A 10,807-nucleotide genomic window follows, 5' to 3' on the forward strand; every position below is an offset into this window, starting at 1 on the left:
ATCCAGATGTCCCAGGGGAAGGTGCTTCTGGCCAGGGCTGGGGAGGCTTTAGGTGGTGATTTTGGTTTTGTTCCCCTCAGTGAAATTAAAAAGGGATTGCTGAGAGCCCAAAGGGTGCTGTGCGATGCGTGGTGGTGAGCAGCAGCTGAGGGTCCCCAGGGGGCCAGCACCAGGAGGGAGGAACCAAGCTGGGCTTTGTGGGTCACCCCAGAGGGAGATCTTGGCACTTGTGGTCGCTTTCCACAACCCCATAAGAACGTGGGGCAGCCCATTAAGACCTCAGGGTGTCTCTAAAGAGACCAAACGGAGTTTTTTGTTTGTGCAACTGTTGGATTATCTGAGCATGGGTCAATTTTTGAGGCTTCAGATGGAGATGTCTTATTGCTCCCCCCTGCCCAAGCACGGCAGCCCTTTTTAATGGGAACAGGCAGCAAAATGAGCCGGTAAAGCTCTCGGTGCGGCGGGGCTTTTGATCAGGGAAGCATTAATTATGCTCGAGAGCAAAGGAGAGAGACTAATGAAGGGGAGATCAAAGGCAGCAGCGCGCACGCTGAGCTCAAAACCACGGCTCTTCCTGGGGGTGCTCTGCTGGGAGTCACCCCAACACCGACCCCAAGCTCCCTTATCCTCCTCTGGACCACACGTGCATCCAAGCAGGGTCTGTTGGGTGGCCCCCCATCACCAGGACACAACCCTCGGTTGCTGGCCGGGCTTTTCATAAGATCAGAGGAGGGGGTTATGAATTATTTAGCTGGGAAAGCACACGGGGCTTTGCAGTGCTCTGCTCACACAGGCTCCAAGGATGTGCAGCCCGTGGGCATCAGGAGATGCCCGGGGACAAGGGGACCCCAGGGACAGAGCTAGTTAAATTTAAGGACAATATTGGCACAAGAATAAATGGTAACTAAGCCCCAGAGCAAGCAGAGGCCTGGTGTATCAGCAGAGCCACCAAAATGATCGGGAGATGCTTCCTGGGTCACCTCACTGCCAGCAGGCTGAGCCCTGGGCTCTCCGCAGACACCGGGCATCACCACTGGTAGGTGTCTGCTGCCCCCCTGCCCTTTGGGTCTCAGGCTTGAAACCACCTTTTCCACCTCTTCTTGTCTTCTGCTTTCCCCTCTCCGCCTTGTTTTAATAACAGTGAGGGGTGCTGGTCGGTGAATGCTGTTTTGGGATGTGCAGAATGAGCGGCCCTGCTGTCAGGGAAGGGCTGGGTGGTGGCCGACAGGTCTGGAAGCCTGAGCTGGGCACAAGGATCCACTGCGAAATCAAAGCAGCTCTGAGTTTTCCTTCTCCCATGAAAACTTTGTCATTCCTCTGTGCCCCAGGCTTTTATCAGAGACAGAAATGAGTTCCCTGCAAAGCCCTGGATGGGTTGGTCTCCTCCACCCCTTGTTGAAATGTTGGGTTGCTTGTGTCCTGCCTTGTCCTAGTCCATCCATGTTGCATTTTCCAGCCTTTTTTTTTTCCATGAATGGTGTGAAAGTGTCGCCCTGGCAGCTGAGAACCATCACACCCTCACCTGGTGCTCCTGGGCAGAGGATTTGGGGCTAAACCGACCGAGGGCTCTGACGGTGGGCTGGAGGTCCACCACGTATTAGGGGGGAGCAGAAGGGATTTGGGGCTTGGATGCTGGGGAGAAGCTGTGACCAGGAGCACCTTTCCCATCCTCCAGACACCCCTCTGACTCCCCGCTGGGCTTGCAGAGCAATCCCCAAATTTGGGGGTTGCATGGCAGCAATCTGTGAGCATGGAGGAGAGGAGCAGGGGCTTTCTCCTTACCGCTGATGGTTTCTAACCCTTCCCTTTCCTTCCCCAGGCTTTAACACTGCTTAAGCAGGAGCAGCAGCACTCAGCTGGGAGCTGCCTTCGGCCTGGCACAGCTGCGTGTGGAGCACGGCACATATGCACAAAATAAAGCAAATACTTGGCTTTTAGGGCTGCGTTTGCTTTCATAATCTTCCCCATAGCAGCTCCCCTTGCCATGCCCTGGAGCTGGCAGCCAGCTCCGGACCTGCTGGACTCATTTCTACCCAGCTACTGCTTGCCTTGATGTTTCATATGCTGATGTGTCTGCTTCTGGGTTGAATTGGGCTGAAACTGACCCAAAACGAGAAGCAGCCTGATCTCAGTGAATTGCTTGGCCGTGTGATGATGCTTCAGCCTCGTGCTGTGAACCCCAGCTGAGCAGGAGCAGCTTTCCAGCCAAAGTCAGGGCTGTGCTTTTTGGCCAGGGATGGCAAAGCTGCGGTCAGCACCGAAGCTGTGCAAAGGGGAGTGGGTGAGGGGTCTCCTGTGCAAGACTTCTGGCTGGTACAGATTGTTTTAAACAAGTTTTGTGGGTGCTGGGTGTTACTGACACCATACCAGGGTGCTGAGCTGTCCTGGGTGCCTCCACGCCGTGCCCTGGGGGGCGGCTCTGCTCACCTTCGTCAGCTTTGGGATTTGTGCCATAACTGCCATGAATAATCCTTTGTTCACTTATAAATGACTTATTGGGATGAATCCGCCACCTATGCCCTGCTTTGGACAGCCTGGGTTCAGCTGGGCCCACAGTGATTTTTCCTTTAAGCTCTGTGATTTTGGGGTTCGTGCTGGTTTTCTGCTTGGGGAGCTTCATCCTCCAGAGCCTTGGATGCACTGGGTCTCCTGCCCCTCTTGAGTGGACAGTAAGGCATGATGTGCTTCATCAGGTGCTAAATCTCAGGTTCAGAGAGACCACAATTACTTTTTTTCATGTTATTACATAGCCAGCACTGGGGAGAAGTGCTTTGGAAATGTAGTTTCTGCATTAGCTCCGGGGCCAACTTGTGGGCTTGCTGTGGATGATCCTGTGGCCCTCCAAGTCCTAATTTACAAGTGTCTCTACGTCCAATTTAGATCTTCACCCAGCTAAATGAGAGCTGTCCCCCCTGCATTTATTAGCATGATCCAGGGTGCCTCAGCTCACCGTCCAGCCCGGTGGCTGTCAGCACAGCAAGCCTAATCGATCCTTCTCTTTCGCTGCTGCTTTCAATTTTGTGCCCTGACTTTGAGTAGAAATGCTTTCTTTGTGCCTGGGCTTCCAGACCCGTATGCTTGGAGCGAGCAGCCCTGTGATTTTTGCTTCAATAACCAGCCGAGACAAGAGGGGAGAGTCGGGTCAGGACGGAGCTGCTGAGCACCTCGGGGTTTAATGAGATTTGTGCAAGATGCCGGCAGGAAAATGCTGCTGGAGGTCAGGTAAAACCTCGCTGAAGAGCCCTTGGTATTGCTGGAGGGATGCGAGATGGAGCAGAGGTGTCCTCACGGCGAGCAGCAACTCTTCCCGGGGGGGTTTTATCCTCCCTTCCCATCCCCTGCACGTGGTCCTCACGCTCACCTCTCTCACCCGCTATTAATGACATTTCACAAGGTGATGCTCCGGCGTGCTGATTAAACAGGATATTTAAGATGAAGATAAAACGTCCTGGAAGGAGGCTGCTGCTCTCTGTTTGGGAAAAATAGTTTTATTTTGCCACAAAAATGATCTGGGAATGGCAAACTGGGGGAGAAACCTGCTGTGATGTGCCTGGCCTTTGCCAAAGGGACAAGGGATGAAGGGGTCATATGCCACCTACCCCTGCTCCTTTCATGAGGACCCCCTGCTTGTGCCAGGGCCTGTTGGATCTGTAGAGACTTCAAGTTTGTCCAAAATTGGCCGATTTTAACAAAAGCTACAGTTGTGCAAGCCTCCTTTGCTCCCCCTTGCTCCATTTCCAGGGGTGAGCTTAGGGCAAATGGCTCTTCTCCAGTTTTGGGATCGGCCCCAAATGCTCATAGCTGAGCAAACCATGCATGAAACCATTTCTCTGGGAAGAAAAACAATTATTTTCCCACCCGAAATACATATCTGTGGATAATGTTAATTGCGCAGCTCTGAATAATGCTAATTGCACTCGACCTCTGTGGAAGACATATGTAGATAATAATACCTCGGTCTTCAAACATCCTCTCCAGAAACCTCATGAATATGAGTGAAATGCCTCAATTTTGTCCCTTTAAGCCTCCCTGCTTCATCACGAGGCTGACGAGCGCGGCGGGGGCTGGAGGAGCTGGGCGATGTAGGTCATGCCCCAGTTTTTCTCTGCTGAGCAGCTGTGGGACCTTCCTCCTTCCAACCCCATCCATGCCCAGCCCCAGGCTTGGATGGTCTCTTGGAGCTTCCAGAAGGGATATTTTTTTCCCCATACCTTGTTGGCCTTGATTTCCCCAGGGGACATCCCTTGGGGGACCCAGGCAGGTCCCTTCCTGCCAGCACTGGAGGGGAATGTATGGCTTGTATATGGTATCTGGCTGCCTCCGACCCGTAAATATAGCTCCAGCGAGAGCATGTCTGCATGTGTGTGACAGTCTGTGCAGCCAGGCTCTATTTTTAGGAGCGCTGGCAAAGGACACACACACACGCACACGGTTCTAATCACAGCTTCTCCCAGGCAAATGTTCTTTCTCTGGTTTTCGAGCCATGCTTATCAATTTCCTCTGCATTGTTTCCTTCCCTTCAGTGGTGCCGTCACAACCCGCAGCCGGCAGGAGGGAGAAAAAGGGGTGTGATGGGGAGGAAAGTTGGCAGCAAGGCGCCTGGGTGGGATGCAGGGGCTGTTCCCAGGTGGGGGGATGTGCCCCCAGCTCCGTGGATGGGGTGTGCTGGGTGGCCGTGGGCTGGGGGCTCACCTGGAGGAGCTGGGCTGGAAGGTGAGCGATGCCTCCAGCATGCCCGATCGTCCTCTGTGAGGTAGTGGAGGAGTTTATTAAAATTTTCAAGATATTTATCTTTTTTTCATTCTTTTTCTTGGTGTGGCTGTCCAGGGGGGGACATCAGAAACGAGTGGTCAGTGGTGCATGTCCAAGTTTTCTTGTGCTCTGTTGGAGAACCCCAGAATTTCACTTCTTAAAAACCCGCCTTTCCCTGTCTGTGTTGCTCACTGCTCCTCTTGGAGCAAACGTTCCTGATTGAACATTTCCAATAGGAAATATTCCTAAATTAATTCACCCCCATGGCTGGCCAAGTCGCAGGCAGTTGCATTGTGATGACCTCCAACAGTAAGTCGTTGGATGGGGACGCCCGTGCCAGCCCAGAAGCATAAATATTTCCGTAAGCCGTGCACCTTTGCCAGGAAAAGTGTATTTTTCCTCCAGCTGATTTGCAGGCAGTGGCGAGACGAGTTTCCCAGGGTCTCTCCCAGCTTCATTAAGTGGTCAGAAGCAATTAATTTAACCCTTCTCTTCCTCCAGTTGTAAGGACAGGGATTATTAATTGCCCGTGGAGGTGGCAAAGATGGATGAGGAGAGTTAAGGCTGGCCGTGAGCTTTCAGTGCAATTTCTGCTTTCTTCAGATAATGAAACTAAAACGTTTTGATCACCCCAAATTGAGTAAAAATCCTGGCTCTGAAAAGCCTCAGTGTTTGAACTGAAATGCTCCTTGTCCAGCACGAACAGAGCAAGTAAAAATTCATCATGGGCTAAGCGGGACTGCGACACAGAGCGGGACCAAAACTTCTCAGTGCTGGCTGAAAAATTGACTTTATTTTTATTTCAGTGGCATTTTTGGGATTAAAGATATTATGAAGCAGAACTGTGTTGTCTTGAAATTTTCAGTGAAAGACTATTGAAGCCATCCTACCAGGCATTTGGTGCTATTTGCTTCGACAGGCCTTTAACTTCTGAGCTTCAAATTAAGGCTTGAAGCTGACAGACATTACAATTAAAATACATTACAAAATTTGGAGTAAAACAGCGTTTTTAAAGAAAGGATAAACAGGGTGTTTGTCAGGTATTGGGGTCACTAATTTTTATTTATTTTCTAGGGAGAAGGGAGGTGAAGGGCTGGCTCGCCCGAGGCTCTGCAGCGATGCTGCACCAGCATGGAAAAAACACTTCTAATTCTAGGCTTGAAAAGGGAAAAAAAAAAAAAAAAAAAAAGAAAAAAAGAAAAACAACAACAAAAAGAAGCATTATGGGAGATTTGGGGAAGAAAATGGCTCTCGGCTGTGGTGCCACCGGAAGGCCCTGTCCCTGCCTGCCCTCCGCTCCTCCAGCTGATGGCAAAGCCTGGAAGAAAATATATTTTTTTAATGGGCTATTTGCTTTCCTTCACCATTCCCCATAAACACGGCTTTTTGTCTCATAGCGAAGATGCACTCTTGCTTTTATAAGCCGTCTTAAGCACCACTTCTTACATCAATGGCTTTAAATGAAAAAAGAAAGCGCTTTTGAATACAAATGTGGCATTTACTTCCTTAATGCCTCTCTTGCGCTAAGCTACCTTCAAACCCATCAGAGACACTTTAATATATTGAACAGAACTCCCCTCATTTTGATGCTAATGCAGCATTTCATGCAGATAATGTGCTTGAATCATGCACTGAAATACATTAAAGGTGAAATCCAGAGCCTGGAAAACCCTCTGGTGTCTCAGTGCTCCCCTCCTTCCCCTGACCTGCATCTACTTTTGGGGTCTGGCCAAGCCTCTTGGTAGGTCTGGCCAAGCTTGTCCTACATGACTCGGTTGGTGCCTTCTAATCAATCAAAAACCCCAAATCACCTGTTGTGTTTTTTTTTTCATGCTGTTGCTCTGCAATGGGCTGTTCACTGGTGGGACTCCTTGCTGGGAGGTCCTAAGGCAGCATCGTGTGGATGCAGCCAGGACACATTGAAAGCCAGAAATGACTTTTTTCAACCCAAGGAGAGCATTTCTATGCTCTTGTTGTGTTACTTATAACACTAAACACCTCTTGTCCTCCTTCGGAGGCAGGTATCGATGACCCCACCTGGATGTGTTATCACGTTCCTCTTCTCCTAATGCGTGATAGCAGGGACCAGGTGGTAGGAGAGGGGCTGCCTCTTCCATTTGTTGTTCACTGTGAGTCAAAACTAATAATTAAGCTCTGAATCTGGGTCATTAGGAATCGAATCCCCTTGAAATAAAAGCATAAAGCTTCCATTTTGGGTCAGTGGGTGTCGGAGGACTCGACAAGAAGCACCTTGTTAGAAATGGATTAATTTATTCATGGAAACCTTGCTTTGTTTTGAAGAAATCAAAGCCAGCCACGTCAAAGTTTGGCAATTCTTTCAACTGTGCTTTTCTGTGACTGCGGTGGTGTGGCTGGGGGTTGGAGAAAAAAAAAAAAAAGAAAAAAAAAGAAAGATTTCTGCTAAAACTGCTGTTACCTGTGTCTGCAGCTCCTTGGAGCAACCCCCTTGTCCTGGGTAGGATGCACCAAACTCAGCTCACTTGTACCATCATTGGGGTGAGGGCGTTGGGCTCACCCCTGAAGTCTTCAGGGTCATTTTTTCTCCTTTGTAATTAATGCTACCAGCTCTTTGGTGTGAGCTGTGCTGTGGTCTTCTGCTAGCACGGTGTGTGAGTTAAGCTGTCTGGGTATGTTCCTGAAGAATTAAAGATATTACTATTATTTTTTCTCCCTCTCTCATTACTCACTTACAAGAATCTCACAGAATGGAAGTAATGGATAACAAACAAAAGCTCAGACCTCATTAATGTCACCGTGCCCTTCCTAGGTGGCTACGTGTGGCTTTTCCTGGTAAGGCTCAGCGCAGCGGCGCGTGGGGCAGCACCGAGCATGGGAAGGGAAAAGCTGCAGATGGGAAACGTGTCTCACCTGTAAAACAGTTAAACCTAATTTCCTCTCCCTCTCCAGCCTCAGAAAAACCCAAACCACAAGAAAATTGGGCTGTAACGCTCTTGGCTCGATGCACCTCTGGTTTGTTTGGAGCAGGAGCGATGTTTTTCTGAGCCAGGCGCTTTCTTCTCCTTGCTCTGCCACCTTGCAACGATGTCCCCACATCAAATATTTTACATAAAGCCCTGAAAATATTTCCAAAAAATATGCTCCCTGGGCAAGTGTCTCTGGTGGGAGCAGCCTAGGAGGGCAGGGGAGCCCCAGATCTGGACCCAGCCTGCTCAGTTATCACGGCGTGGTCCCACAGCTGGAAAGCTGCTTGCTGAACGCACGTGGGCAGGTGGAGGAGGCTTGCTCTGCTCTGGCTAATTGGGTTCATTTCTCTTAATTAACGCTCCTCGCTAATGAGCAGCCATCCCTCCAGCAAAGCCCAAGGAGGGGCTGATAAACAGGCAAGGAGGGCTGTTGACTGGATTACGTGCCCTGTGGAGCACGTTGGCTTCTTCCCGTTGTAAAGGAGAGGAAAACGTTGATGCAGAGAGCTTTATCCCTGCTTTTTTTTCCATTTCCAGGGAGAGGAGTAGTCCCCATCCCATTACCCCATGGGTACTATCATATGCCCATCATGTTGTCCTTCAGGTGATGCCCTGTGAGCGGATGTTCCTGGGTTACCACTGGGATCTTCAATTTTGCTCTCCACCACCCCAATTTGGAGCATCCTTTGAGGGTTTTCCAACCATGGGACGATGTCAGCTGGGATCACCGAGCCTTTTGGCACCAGGACAGCTGCCTCAGGACCAGGACACCTTCCCCTGGTACATCACAGGAACCTGGGCTCCCCAGCCAGGCACCCTCCATCTCTGGGATGTGCCGATCCCATCTGCCCCATGCAGATCCTGCGCTCATCACAGCCTCTCCTCACCCCCATCCGCACCACCAGCTGAGCTTATTTCCCCAATTAAACACAACCGGCCCGTGATGGAAAGGAGGAGGGAGGCAGCGAGGAGGGATTTTTATTGGGAAGTCGTTTCTTCCTTAATTGAATCACTCCCGTTACGAGTGGCAAGGAGAAGAGAAACAAAAAGGCGAACAGGAGGTAAAGGCGTTTAATTCGCTCCTGCTTGAGAGCAGCTAATATTAATAAACTTCTGGATGGAGGGATTTGCAAGGGCTTGTTTGAGGGATTAACTCCAAAATGGTGATTAGATTTCCCAGAGTGAACTCGCTGATAAACAAGTGAAATGGGGGGACCTGATGTTGTCCCCCCAGGCCATCAGAGCTGCTCTAGGGCACGGGACTTCCACCTTTATCCCAAAATCAAGCAGAGATGATATTCTTGGCCCTTCCTAAGAAGGTTTCAGCTTTGCTTACCATAAAGACCCTTCAGACTTGGGGTTGGGTAGAGGTGGGACCATTATAGCAACCACATGGGCTAAGAGCAGGATTAGGGAGGTGCTGACCCCAAATCTGTGGGGTGGTCCCACAGTGGGGATGGATGCTCCAACAAACCTGACTGTGGCTGTGTGTGAGGCTTCTTCTGTGAGTGCAACGTGGAGGCAATGATGTTACAGGGGAGGAGGGGGGAGCTGGGTCAGCCCCAGCCCCTAGGGAGGAACTTCTGAGACCTTTCGTCTTGCCCTTTTGCTTGCTTTTTGATGAAATGTTTTGTTTTGGGAATCATGACACATTGATCAATTTAAAACGCAGCTGGTTTGACTTTTGCCTTTTAAAGGTTTTTTCCTTTTTTTTTTTTTTTTCAGTGCAAGCATGGACCTAAACAGAGGATGCAAAGCCCAAAATAACACGCTCCACACCGGGGCAAAGAAACACACGTTGTCCTGAGGCAAAGAAGATCTCTCTGCTTCTACTTAACCCATTTTTTTTTTCTTCATAATTTTTCTGAAGCTTCCCGTGAAAGTTTCTGGCTTGGATCAGCCCATCTATCTATTTTTTTCCTGGTGTTTTTGTTTTGCTCCCTGGGTGAAATATCCATTGTTACTTGCTCCATGAGTGTGGCTAGACCCAGACCTTCACTGGTGCCTTCTCTTCTTCTCGTAGAGCCCAGCCGAAGAATTTCAGTACCACGGGGCTGATTTGGTCAGGTGTCTGCATCCCACCATCTGCTTGTCCCCTTAAATGGGCTATTTAAGAGGGGAAGAAAACAAAACAAAACAAAACAAACAAACAAAAAAAAAAACATGTATTGGGTTGCCTCTGGCCTTCAGGCACCAAATCTAATCTGCTTCTGATGGATATAATCAGATAAGGAATGCCGTGTGTAGGAGCACTCCTTTAGTGCCTTCCTGTCCCCGTCTCCTGCTCCCAACAGCCTGAGCTCGCATATCCAGCCCAGGGTTATGAAAAAGGAAATAAACGGGGAAAAAAAAAAAAAAAAAAAGTAAAAGCAGAAGAGGAAAAAACAATCAAACAAAAAACTGTTGAGAGCTGGAGGTGCAGGGGATGATGGGGAGGTGAAGGAGGAGGTGGGATTTAGTCCTGGAGGTTTGGAGCATCGCTGGTATCATTTCCAGACCTTCCCACCAGCCCATCCCCATTCTGGGATGGGAAGCATCCCCAGCTCCTGTGAATGTCCCTGCAACCGTGCCCTGCTCTTGTGCCCAAGGTGTCCCCATTTCAAACGGAAACAAAAAACTGAGTTTCTCTTGTTTTTCCATCTCCTGTAAATTTTTGAGATTGGGATCTTGTAGGGTTTTGGGTCAGTGAGGCAATCCTGTTGGAACAAAATGTTGCACCTCGTTTGGGTACAACCTTGTTAAAACACAATGTTTGGGGGGCAAGGGGATGTGACACCTGTGTCCCCAAGGAAGAGCCAGCCTGCAAGGTCATCGCTTTGTATCTCTGCACACTGAAGACAAGCTCTGTCCGATCCTCAGTGTTGCCTGACCCCACAACCCCAAAACGCTTGGGCAAATGCCTTTTAATTGCTGAATGCTCACTTCTCTGCTAATTAACATCCTCACAGGCATTTAGGAAATGATGCTCTTTGTTCATAATTACCAGTAAAAGGTGAATCCCAGCTCCTGGAAGCAAAGTAATTTTCACCTAGGGGGAAAACCTATTTCCTTTCATTTTTTAACATTGGTGGGCAGAAAGCACGGATGCTTTATGGAGGCAGCTCATGCAG

The 10,807-nt window shown here is 49.6% G+C and overlaps 1 long non-coding RNA gene across 1 annotated transcript; it reads left to right on the top strand.

The window, feature by feature from the left end:
* Positions 1–8,512: 8,512 nt before the first annotated feature.
* On the top strand, positions 8,513–9,839 carry LOC137862837 (uncharacterized). The gene is made up of 2 exons (XR_011100545.1): positions 8,513–8,758; positions 9,423–9,839. It is a non-coding gene; the product is annotated as an uncharacterized lncRNA (long non-coding RNA).
* The last annotated feature ends 968 nt before the right edge of the window (positions 9,840–10,807 follow it).

This window comes from Anas acuta, chromosome 12, assembly GCF_963932015.1.
Source record: "Anas acuta chromosome 12, bAnaAcu1.1, whole genome shotgun sequence".
NCBI classification, from domain to species: domain Eukaryota; kingdom Metazoa; phylum Chordata; class Aves; order Anseriformes; family Anatidae; genus Anas; species Anas acuta.